The sequence below is a fragment of the Typopeltis vanoorti genome, chromosome 17 (assembly GCF_054136105.1).
Source record: "Typopeltis vanoorti isolate ZY-2024b chromosome 17, IOZ_Tvanoo_1.0, whole genome shotgun sequence".
Taxonomy (NCBI): Eukaryota; Metazoa; Arthropoda; class Arachnida; order Uropygi; family Thelyphonidae; genus Typopeltis; species Typopeltis vanoorti.
The window spans coordinates 31,481,861-31,493,743 of NC_143565.1; positions in this window are offsets into that span (position 1 = coordinate 31,481,861).

Here is an 11,883-nt window from a genome sequence, read left to right on the forward strand (position 1 = left end):
TATTTTATAGGGTGGCCAGAAGATTAAAAATAGTACAAAATTTTGCCACAAGAGGACATTTGGCACTATAGTGCGCGGTTTGGAATTAATTAAATAGAAATGGCTAGAAGAGACACAACAAATCAATTTTCGTCGTATAACTTACAGATGTGGTTCAATATTTCCTCCTTTCATATGTTCTAAGAACTGCATACTGGGAATGACATTTTCTACAGCGAAACGAAACAGATCTGCATTGATTTGCCTCACATGCTGCGTTATTCTGTCTGTCTGTCAAGGTTGCTAAATCAGGATCATGTCCTTCATACACCACGGGTTTCAGATGGCACCACAGCCAAAAGTCACAGGGGTTGAGATCAGGCGAATGAGGTGGCCATGCTGTGGGAAATGAGCAACTGATCACTCTGTATTCTGTGAAATGTTTTCGTAACATTCGCTGTCGGTTAGCCTAGTGGCTCGGCACTTCACAGCTATATGCCTGGGGAAGGAGTGTCCTAGGTTCGATTCTCGTCGGAGACGTGAGGAGTATAAGGATCTTCCTCAACCATAGCCAAGTTAGCCGGTCTTGCGCTTAGACAGTAGGGTTTTTCACCCAGTTTATTCTGGGGTGTTTCATCCCGCAAACATGCAAACCGGACCCGTGAACACACAAGAGACAGCCATAGGAAATAGCACGGCAAAGAAGGCAATGGGAAACCACCTTGCTCATAGTCACTTCCCTAGTATGGTAGCATAGCTGCCCCTACCATCCGTTAGGATGAAAGGGAATCATTCCATTCTATTCCAACATTCGCCGTACTGGTAATCCAATGTGAGGTGGTGCTCAATCCTGCATGAATATGCTGGAGTCAAGGCATCTTCGCTGCTGCAGTTGCGGAACAACAAACGCAGCATCTCTCGATACCTAACAGCAAAGACGGTACAAGTCACTGGTCCTGTCGAGCGAAGTTCTTCGAAAAAGTACAGACTGATAATAAAAGATGCAGTGAAACCACACCACACTGTGACTTTTGGTGAGTGTAAAGGGATCTGATGGAACACACGAGAGTTATTCGCAGCCCAAATGCGGCAGCTGTGTGAGATAATACTACCATTCAGATATGCTTCGTCACTCCACAAGATCTTCCACAGTCATGCATCATCCACCTCCATTTGAGCTAAGAACGTCAGGGCAAACTGCAGTCCAGTTTCCGCATTATCATGAGCAAAGCTTGAGTATGGGAATATTGTAGGGGGAAAATCTTTGCATTTTTTTTCCTTACAGGATTTTCTGCACAGTTGAGTATGGCATCTCCAGTTGCCGTGATATTACCAAAGCGCTTCTAGACCCTTATGCTGTTACACCTGATATCTTAGGAATAAAGTATTCTCAGCTACCATGGTGTAACATGAAGAATAAATATCATAAATTAAACCCCCCCTGCATGAAAAAATGAATTATTTAATGGAAAATTTCTTGCATCCAGTAAAATGTAAAAAACGTAATGGTTGTTGTTAAAGTAGCTGATAAAGGAAGGAATGTATTAATATTGTAATATGACTTAAAATAAGGAATTCTAACTAAATAAGTAGCAAACAAAGGAAAGTATAGATTAATATTGTAATACGATTAAAAATGAGAGAGTTAAGTAAATAAGTAGAAAGGGGTGAGTCATAAAATACGTTATGTGAGAGATTAAATTATTAAGTAGAATTCATAGAAAAAGTTTGAAAGGGGATTAAGTCAGGCTATCACAAGAAAAGCAAAGCTATCGCTTAGGGCCGATCCCCGGATTGAAACATTGAGAACGGGCTTGCCGATCAAATGACGTTTGGTGGGAAAACGCCACCCTAATTGGTCGATGATTAAAAAAAAAACAAGTAGAAGGAGGAGAAAGGAAGTAAGAAAAGGTGCTGTTAGGTGAGCAGCTATAAAAGGGTTGGTAACCCCCCAGAAAACGTTTTTGGATAGTCGCTTTTGGCCTTGGAGTTTGGTTTTGGTTCCGGTGGAGTTCACGGGGTTTTCCTGAGTGGCGACAGGGGTGATATCCCCTCGTCACAACACGGAAACGAAAGTGAGCGGGATTTCGATTCCCGTTTTCCCGAGTAGGAAGCAAAGAAAAAATTGCCATAGAGTCCTAGAAGAGGAGGGATCCTCTTCGTTTCGACTATAGTAATAACTACGCAAAGCAGAAAGCTGTAAAGAGATCGATGTCCTCATTGCTAATAGTAGAGCAAAAATATGTGTGTTAAAGTATTCCAGAGTTACGAGAAGTTATACCAGAGGTTCGTTTGGAAAAGAATAAAGGCCCATACGAAAAGCTCAAGAAAGGTACTGTAAATCATAACCTATGTTAGCTAGAAATTTGTCTGTGAAAAGTATCGTGATTCCAATATAGAACTGTTGAAGTTATACTAGGACTTTAGTATATGATAGAATGTGTTATGTGTAGGTTGACTAGTGTTAAAGATTTGTGAATGATTAAGAGTCCTAAGGCATTTTTGCATGTCTGTTATATTGCACAAGATATTTAAATGACATAATTGTGTGTTAGTGCAAATAACGGTATAACGAAATAGTGTGAATTAAGTAATTACGTATCCTAAGAATTGAATGCCTAATGTAATTTATAAAATAATTGAAATGTCACAAGTATGTGTTAGCAGTGAATAATTTGTTAATCTACTTCAGTATGAATAATCAGATAGTGTGAATTGATCTAATTTGTTCACATCAGGTGAATTTATGAATTAATGTGTATGGCGGCATAATCACAAATAGCCATATTGCTTGTAATAATTTAATGTTAGTCTATAAGTATTTTAGTTTAGTATTTGAATTGTACCATGTTTAGAAACTTAATAAACCTTTTGTTCAATGATAAAAGAGTTGTCTGATGTTGCTAATCCAATGCACCGCTTAAAATCATCGTACCTAATCACGCGGGAAATTTAATGTTGAGGAAAGAGATTAAGAGTCACGACTGCAATAATATTTCAATACTAAGAGATATATTCGAGATTGACTTTCTCCGTATTCATGACGACATAAATAATGCAGTTGATAACCACTTGAAAATATTGTACTTAGTCACGCGGAAAATTTAAGTTGAGAATCGAGTTAAGTGTCACGACTGCAATAGTTACACTTTCAGATATATTTGAGTTCTTTCTCCTTGTTTATGTATGTAATATCCTAAATATCCCAAAAGGCGCAGTATAAATACAAATATTAGGGGTACTACGGGGAGCAATAACTTAGATATTGGTATAAGTTTTGGTAAAATCTCGGGCATAGAAGTTAGAAGAATATAGATAAAAGGAATTTGTAAGATTAGAGTAGAAATCGTAAATTGGGACACAACAATGCGTTATTCATTCCGTGTTCCACGAGGGAAGTTGCAACTTCGTCAAATTGTTGAGGAATTGTACGCTTGGGCCCTTATCCTAGTCTCACTGCTAAAGATCCGCTATTTTCAAATCGTAAAATCATTTTTCTAAGATTTGTTATTGTCATTGGACCTTTTCTCCTATCCCTCAAACGCCAGAATTCTCGAAGCACGAATTAGCCTAATTGCGTTGTTGATAGTAAAGCTTGACGAGCAACGCATGTTCCGGTAAGATGAGATCCATAGCATTTCAGTCTTATCAGAATTCTCGAATCCACCAACTCATCAGTAGAAATAGTGAGATTATGAATATATCACGCGATTCTAGTGCCAATGGTCCGCTGCTGGCAGAATTTTATACCTTTTTGTCTTCTGTAAATCAAAACCCCATGTTCCAGAGTGTACTTACACACCAAGTTTGGTTGAATTTCGTCTAATACATTTTTTGCTACAGGGCTCCGTATACCTCCTTTTTAATTATGGCCACTGTATACTTTTACTTTTTTTTTCTTTTTTCACATAGTCCAGAAATTTTGCTCTGGAGACCAAACATGAAACTTCTGAATCCACTTCTGGTTTTCAATAAGTGAGAAGGTGGTCTCACATCGGAAGGTGAAAATCATTTCCCACCTAAAGACAATCATCTATATCCAGGCCGGATTTGAATCAGCAGTATTGGAGAGCAGATACGCTAACTCCTCAGCCAACTAAGCCGGTACATTTATTTACCCATTTGATTTCATTAATCAAAATTAAGCCTAACGTATGTAGGGCTGTGAGCAATCCAGCTTCCCTGATTCTGAAAATATCTTCTTTATATTGAATCATTTAGAATAACTATTCAATACTTCACTGCTTTCGCAATGTCCATTTACAAGTAAATGAAGGCCTGTGCATAATTTTGATTGTTACTTAAAAATAAATCTTAGTGTAAACTAAACCGTCTACTATTATTGTAATGGCTATGTTGTAACAAGCCATGTGTGCACTGCATTCTTCACCTCTTTATGGTATCAAAATTATGGTCTTTTAAAGTAATTTCGGTCGCAAAGCAAAGTATTTGGAGTTATTGGAATAACCTTTGAACAAAGATTATTCCTTGTGTACACGGGGAATGGACGCCTTCAGACAATACGCCTACCTTGTGATAGCCTCGTATTTATGCCAAATCGCTGCTTTAGCCTATCAGGCACCGTTCATTATTATATATTCTTTTACCGATAATGGTAGTTTATTCTTGGGAAGGAAAAATTCTGTCGACGAGTGATCATCACTTTTTCTGCTCAACTTTTTGATCTTTCCCCCACCCCGAGACCATTCGTGTTCCAAACTCTGACCTTTTATTTTCGACTCATAATAGCGGATCCACGTTTCGTCACTGTCGAAGCTTTTTGAAGAAGACGTGATCTTCCACACGATATCGACTTAAATAACTATTACAGCGATATAATGGATGTGCTCACGCCATACCATGCTTCACTGTGAGTCGTTCAGGAACCATTGTACTGAAATAAATCATTCGTAAATTTTGCAGAGCAAAACACTACTGTTGTCATACTATGCTTAACTCGTTCATGAATTGCCTAAACTGTTACACCTTCAGACTGTAAAAATTGAAAAATCGAATACCTACACACAGGCACACACATCGTTCTTCTTTGGTAAATGAAGTTAGTAGCATACAACTGACAAGGTCTCATTTTAATGGTTGCGTGCAGAGTCTCCACCAGAACCAATAAAAAACTGCAAATAAAATATTGTGGAAACTTTATATTATTATTATTATTATTATTATTATTATTATTATTATTATTATTCAGAGGAACTTTATCTAAGCCATTTCCAAAGTTAATTATTTAGAGTAGGCATGTAAGTTTTTTCCTCCTAGTAACTTGTATTTTTTAACCCTACAACTTAAAAAATCGGTAGGACGCCCACTATTTCAGAGAATAATACCAAATAGGGCTTTGGAATACGAAATGCAGCAATTGTCTGCGTTACTCTCTCCCACCCAGTGTCATCAAATTGTCAGTACCATCGATAACTAAGGGTGGATAACTAGCCACCGATTTCCAAAAGTCAGGCCTAAAATAATTCCGTCTATTCCTTGAGAATAAGTAGCATTAGTATATCTGTAGGTTTTACATTATTATTACTCGATGATAAAATTATTAAAGTGGGCGTGTTAACCTTCATGGGGTTGTAGGTGCTGATTTAGCGACATTCCATTGCATTAGGAGCACTAAACTCCATATGAACCTGCTGTCTGGTAAAGATATGCCAACATACAAGTCTATCACATCAGAGACTACAGAAAGAAATATAAGTTTAAATTTCAAAGTAAATTATGTACATGTTTAGAGGGATATAGGAAACCAATTATAATATCAGTCGAATTGAAAACACAAAAGCATACATAGAAGTTATTAAAAAAAACAAAAAAAAAACGAAAAGATGAAATTGCAACCTGAAGTTTTTATAAGCATATTTAACACGGTGATCAGAAAAGAAAGCTGTTGGACAACACCAAGAACGCTTTAGATATGCAAAATAACGTCCTAAATTACATTTTCTTCACTTTTTCACATTCACTTGTTCAGCGGTGCTCAAGGGTTATAGTGAACATTAAAATAATAATAATAATAATAAATGAGGTCAAAAGAAAAGGCGCCAAATAATAGAAAATGTCATCAGTGATAAAACGAACAGCTATTATTATTATTATTATTATTATTATAGAGAGAGGGCGCTGTGTAGGCATATGAACAGGCGCATGGTGATATCGCTGCCACCGTTTTTTATAGTTTTAAAGTGGTTCCAACTCCTGTTATTTTTTTTATTATTTTTTTTTATTATTTATTATTTTTCGGGCTACTCCAGGGAGTCCTTAGACTCATTGAGGGAGGCCCTAAATATCATGTCCACACAACTATACGCCATTCTCACAGTATCTATCATACCTTGCCTTGAACTCGCTCACTGTCATAGCACCCACAACAGACTCTGGCAGCTTATTCCACTCATTTACCACTCTAAAAGTAAAGAACCCAGCTCTAACACCACTGCTAACCACACTCTTGCCCAGCTTCCATAGGTGTCCCCTAGTTCTCCCACCACCATTCCTGATCTCAAAAATATCCTCTGAATTAATCTTATAGAATCCTTTTAGCTATTTGAATGTCTCAATCATATCTCCCCTTTTCCGCCTATCAACCAGTTTCTGCAACCCACAAATCTTCAACCTGTTCTCATATGGTTCATTCCATAGACCTGCTATCATCTTTGTCACTCGCCTCTGGATCTTCTCCACCTCCTCCCCATCAAGAAGGAACCGAGGTGACCAAATCTGGGCACAGTAGTCAAGATGAGGTCTTATCAAGGCTCGGTACAATTTCATTCAATTTCAGATTATTAATTTGAAACTGTTCCCAAGTAACTCTATCAGTTATGCCGAAGACAGTGATATAAAATTCACCGAAATCGGCTAAGAAGAAACCAAATTTTGAAGTGTTGAAAAGTGAACAGAGAGGATCGCGGTCAACAACAAGCGAAGAACAAAGGACGTCGCTATCTTTACAATCACGCCACAATTGCTCAAGGGAAGAAAGGTGAGTCATGAAGTGTCTCAAATGCCTGGAGGATTTATCGTCCGACGGAAATCGAATAACCTGTACGAAATGCAGTAGGATTCTACACCTAAAATGTGCCGGCTTTTCAGAAACAATCTGGCAACCTAAAACCAATGCAACAAGCGAGGAATGGAAGTGTGTAATCTGCAGGAGGAACAAAGAAACGCTCATAAAACAGCCACTTACGACACAGCCGGAGGCAATATCAGGTGACGAACTGAACAGACAAAAAAATGCAGGTGAGTCCTATAATTTCAACTCTTTAAATATACTCATAGAAGACGGTCTATAGACTATAAAAGCCAGTTTAGTAGATCTTGTGCAAGAACTGTTCAACAAACAGAACGAACAAATAACAAAAAAATCTAGCGAATATGAAGATTTGGTCAAACATAATAATTTAACTATATTGGTAAAAGACATCAAAATCAGCATTAACGCACTAAATGACAGGCAACACAATTTGATGAAAGAAACATCCAAATTCCGTCAAGACCTTCATTCTCTAAAACTACAATATGAACGTTTAAATTAGCAACAACATAAAGATCTTATCATAAACAGTCTTCCTGAAACTGCACCTACAGAACACCTCAGAGACGTAGTTTTAAAATTAGGCCATGCAATTGACATCCCCCTACAGCTTAACGACATTCAGACCATAAATCGGATTCCTAGGAAGAGCAAAACACAAGGCTTACCACGACCTGCACCAGTCATAGTTCGTCTTACAAGCAAGTCCACAAGAGACAATCTCATAAAAGCCAGCAGACAGAAAAAAACAGTTGCCAAGGACTTGAACGCATTGCAAGACAACACACCAATCTTCCTATCCGAATATTTAACACCATTCAACCAGAATCTGTTGTACCAAGCAAGAAAAGCAAAAACAGAAAAAGATTACCAATTTTTGTGTATCAGAGATGCCAAGATATTTTTGAGGAAGTCACAAACTTCAAAACCGATACAAATTGAGAGCTCAGAAGACATAGAAAGGCTGCCACAGTGAAAAAAAAAGTCTCCTAATTAGTTCAAAAAGAAGACCACAATAAAAATGAATGTTGACCCCAAGATAGACGCAATAACACCAGACCATACCGGCAATTTCACTTTGATCAGACCTTTCAGATCATTCATTTGACCTCCCAAACATCAGCCTACTTCCAACACAGCATTCAAATCAATAATAATAAAAAAAATACATATATCTAACTGGTGTCATCCTCAGATAAGCTCATTAAAAAGCTTCGAGGACGAAAGCTGAGACATTACATCTCAACTGAGATCAACAGAAAGGAAGAAAGAAAAAAATAATTATTTATTACATTGAAGTGCTGTAGTTACAGCTGTTAAAAACATTAAAAAGCAAAAAATTGTAAAATATGTATAACTTACTGTTATACTATAAATACTTTTTAAAAAATGTAACTTATCCAATTGCAAACTATAAACTACCATACATAGTAACTATTATTAACGCATTTTAGAATACAAAAAACAGAAAAATTTGTATGAAATTCACTGTAAAAAATATACATATATGTTATTATTTTTATATATTTTATATATAAATATATATGTTATTATAGAGGAAGAAATTTTGTACATACCTTGTTTGGAAGTTAGGATGTCTTCTTTCTCCATACTTCAGCTGTTTGCTGTTAAGAAAGGGGGGGGTGTTTGAGGCTAGGTGGGAAGATAAATTAGAAAACCCGGGTTTTTTTAAAATAATGTATATACATATATATACATTATAATATTTAAGGGCGCTTTTGGGGAAAGGAGAAGAGTTATATGGGAAACAGGGGCGGGGGATATATGTATATATAATATATAAATATATGTAAATATGTGTATATATGTAAATGCTCTGTAAGATGATAAATAAAATGTTATTATTACAAAAAAAATTATTATTAATGCGGATTCCAATGGCTGTAACCCTATATTATTATTAGTATTACAACCGTGGATAAGCCAATTCGGAAGCCCTCTTCTAAAGACCAAAAAGATTTTTTTCCCCGGCTACTGAAGGCCGCCTCCAATAACTAGGGTGTTAATCTCATAGTGAGAGACGAAAATCTATTACCTAAAGACTTACACGAACCATATTATAGTGGGATTGGAACCCAAAACCAAAAAGTGCAAATACAAAAGCCATTCTGCCTACCAAACCGCCTATCTCTCTCTCTCTCTCTCTCTCTCTCTCTCTCATATCACTTTAACTGTCACACAATCTTCTTGTTTAAGAAAAAATATAACGCTTCACAGACATACACTTTTTATTATTTATGGCGCGCTTCTGTTTGTAGCTCACATAATCGATAGCGGTGTTGAATCCTTACTAATGTACAACTTTGTGTTAAATTTCAGACTTGATCAAAGGGGAAAATTAATTTTACTAAATGTTATACGCACACACACACACACACGCACGCACACACAGGAGGAAGCGGACAAGCTTGTGTCCCAAATATATAAATAAAATATGGGCCTCCGTAGGGCAACTGGTAGCAGTGACACTCTTTGCATTTAAAGACCTATGTTCCTCAGGCTATAGACGGGATTCGAACCCGGATATTTCTAACAAAAGGGCTCGTTTGAAATAACTGAGATACGGAGGCACGATTTATAGTTACCGTACTATTATTATTATTTTTTTTTGTTTTGTTTTAATTTTATTTTTTTAAAAGGCCGGGTTACTTGAACGTATTAGACCCAGTAAAGAAAAGAAGATGGAGTGGGATAAGATAACATAATAAAATAAAATTTCATTTTAAAACTTTTGATAGGCTTGCGTATATCTCTAAACGAAGATATAAATTTTGCAATGATATTACGTTTTCCAATAAACATTTTCTAAAGTTTGTATTATTACAAATTCTATTCATTTAAATTTATACCTTTCTTAATAGCAAATAATGTTTGTTTAAGGAAAAAAAAAAAGAAGATTTCTTGAACAAGAGTAAATGCAATCAAAACCGAATTCAGCAGACATTTTAGCATACACCACACACAACATTTTTTTGTTTTTTATTTTTATATTACATTCACACGGAGAGCAGATAATTTCAAATCAAATGTTGATAGAAAGGCAAAAGGGGCATATGGCTAGCTATATATAACATAACAAATATGTTTTTTTTTTGGGGGGGGAGATGGACAGAGTTCTTGACTCTTTATCCCTTCATCTGATTGAAGAAAATGTGTGTGGATGGGGTGTTATTGGGCTATAAACTCTGATCATGTCAGAACGGTAACAGCAATCGCCGCCTCAGTTAAAACTTCATTGGCTACAGCATTGCCATCCATTACCCTCCCTGGGTACCCATTTTAGTCGCCTCGTACAACATGCATGGGCTACAGTGGGGCTGGTATGTAAGTAAAGCCCTTTCTAAAAATGAAGACGGTTCCCCGGACCACTCCCTACGAGTGGCTGAAAGATCGTTCAACTCAGCGTTGGTTCCACTCAGTGACGGGCCCCCATCACTGAGCAGAACCGCTTATATTCCAGAGAAAAGCATCCACCGACAAAATTCCGGAAGAAACCTAAGAGGGCGAAACTCTCTAAACTCTGCGTCCCATTTTAGTCACCTCTTACGACATGCATGGGCTACAGTGTCGATTTTTACGTAAAGCACTGTTTAAAAATTAGAACGATCCCTAATTGGATCGTTCATTGGCCGAAAGATCGTCCAACTCAGCGTTGGCCCACTCAGTGACAGGCTTACCATACCACCGAGCAGAGCCGCTCATATTCCAGGGAAAGGCATCCACCGACAAGGCTCCACACGGGCCACGCCGGAAAACACCCTCCCCAGAGACTCAAAATGCTCTCTCAGGGCAACCTCCCCCCCCCGAAATCTAAGCCTCCCACGGGAAGCAAAATTCCGGAAGAAACTTAAGAGAGCCAAACTCTCGAAACTCTGCGTCCATTTTAGTCGCCTCTTACGACATGCATAGGCTACAATGGCGCTATTCTTATCCCGGCCACCACACTGGGTAAAGTTGACCTTTTTATTTATTTATTTATTTATTATTTTTTTTTTTTGGCTAGATGGGCGAAGCAAGAATGCTTTTCATATTGCCCGTTATCTGTAGAGGACAATGTAAGGATAGGGTGTTATTGAGCTATGAGGTGTGATCATGGCAGGAGGATAACAGCAATAGCCGCGCCTCCGTTAGAACTTCATGGGCTACAGCATCGTCATCCATTACCCTCCCTGGGTACCCATTTTAGTCGCCTCGTACTGCATGCATGGGCTGCAGTGGAGCTATTCTTATCCCGACCACCACACGGGGAAAAGACTCCGAAAATTTTAACAGGTGCTCCAAGCATCAAATTTCATTAAAATCCTTCCATTCGGTTCGACTGTATTATGTCTGTAAACAGATCAACGAACAGCGATGTCAACGATTCCTTAAGTATTCTACAAAGTGTACTTATCTGCAAATCGAAATTTTGAGTGCAGATTTGGGAAGACGAAGATCCTTTTTACTATTTTAAAAAGATTATTCATTTACAAAAATAGTTCCGACTTGAAATCAATGAACAAAACTTGTACATCATATTCGAAAGGATAAGATTATATTCTATGCAACTAAACTGTGGATAGGTATATAAGAATAATACCAAGAAAGGAGCTGTATATATGATAAATTTTAAAATTGACAAGTATTTAATGAGAATATTAAAGTTTTGAGTGTTTTTTTTTTTTTCTTCTTAGGTTTTGGCCTTTTCTCTCTGATGAGAACCAACAGTTCAAACAGTTGTTCTAACAAGAGGCGAATATATGGGCTTTTAATCCATCAATAAATTAAAACTGAATAATAATAATAATAATAATAATAATAATAATAATAATAATAATAATAATAATAATAAT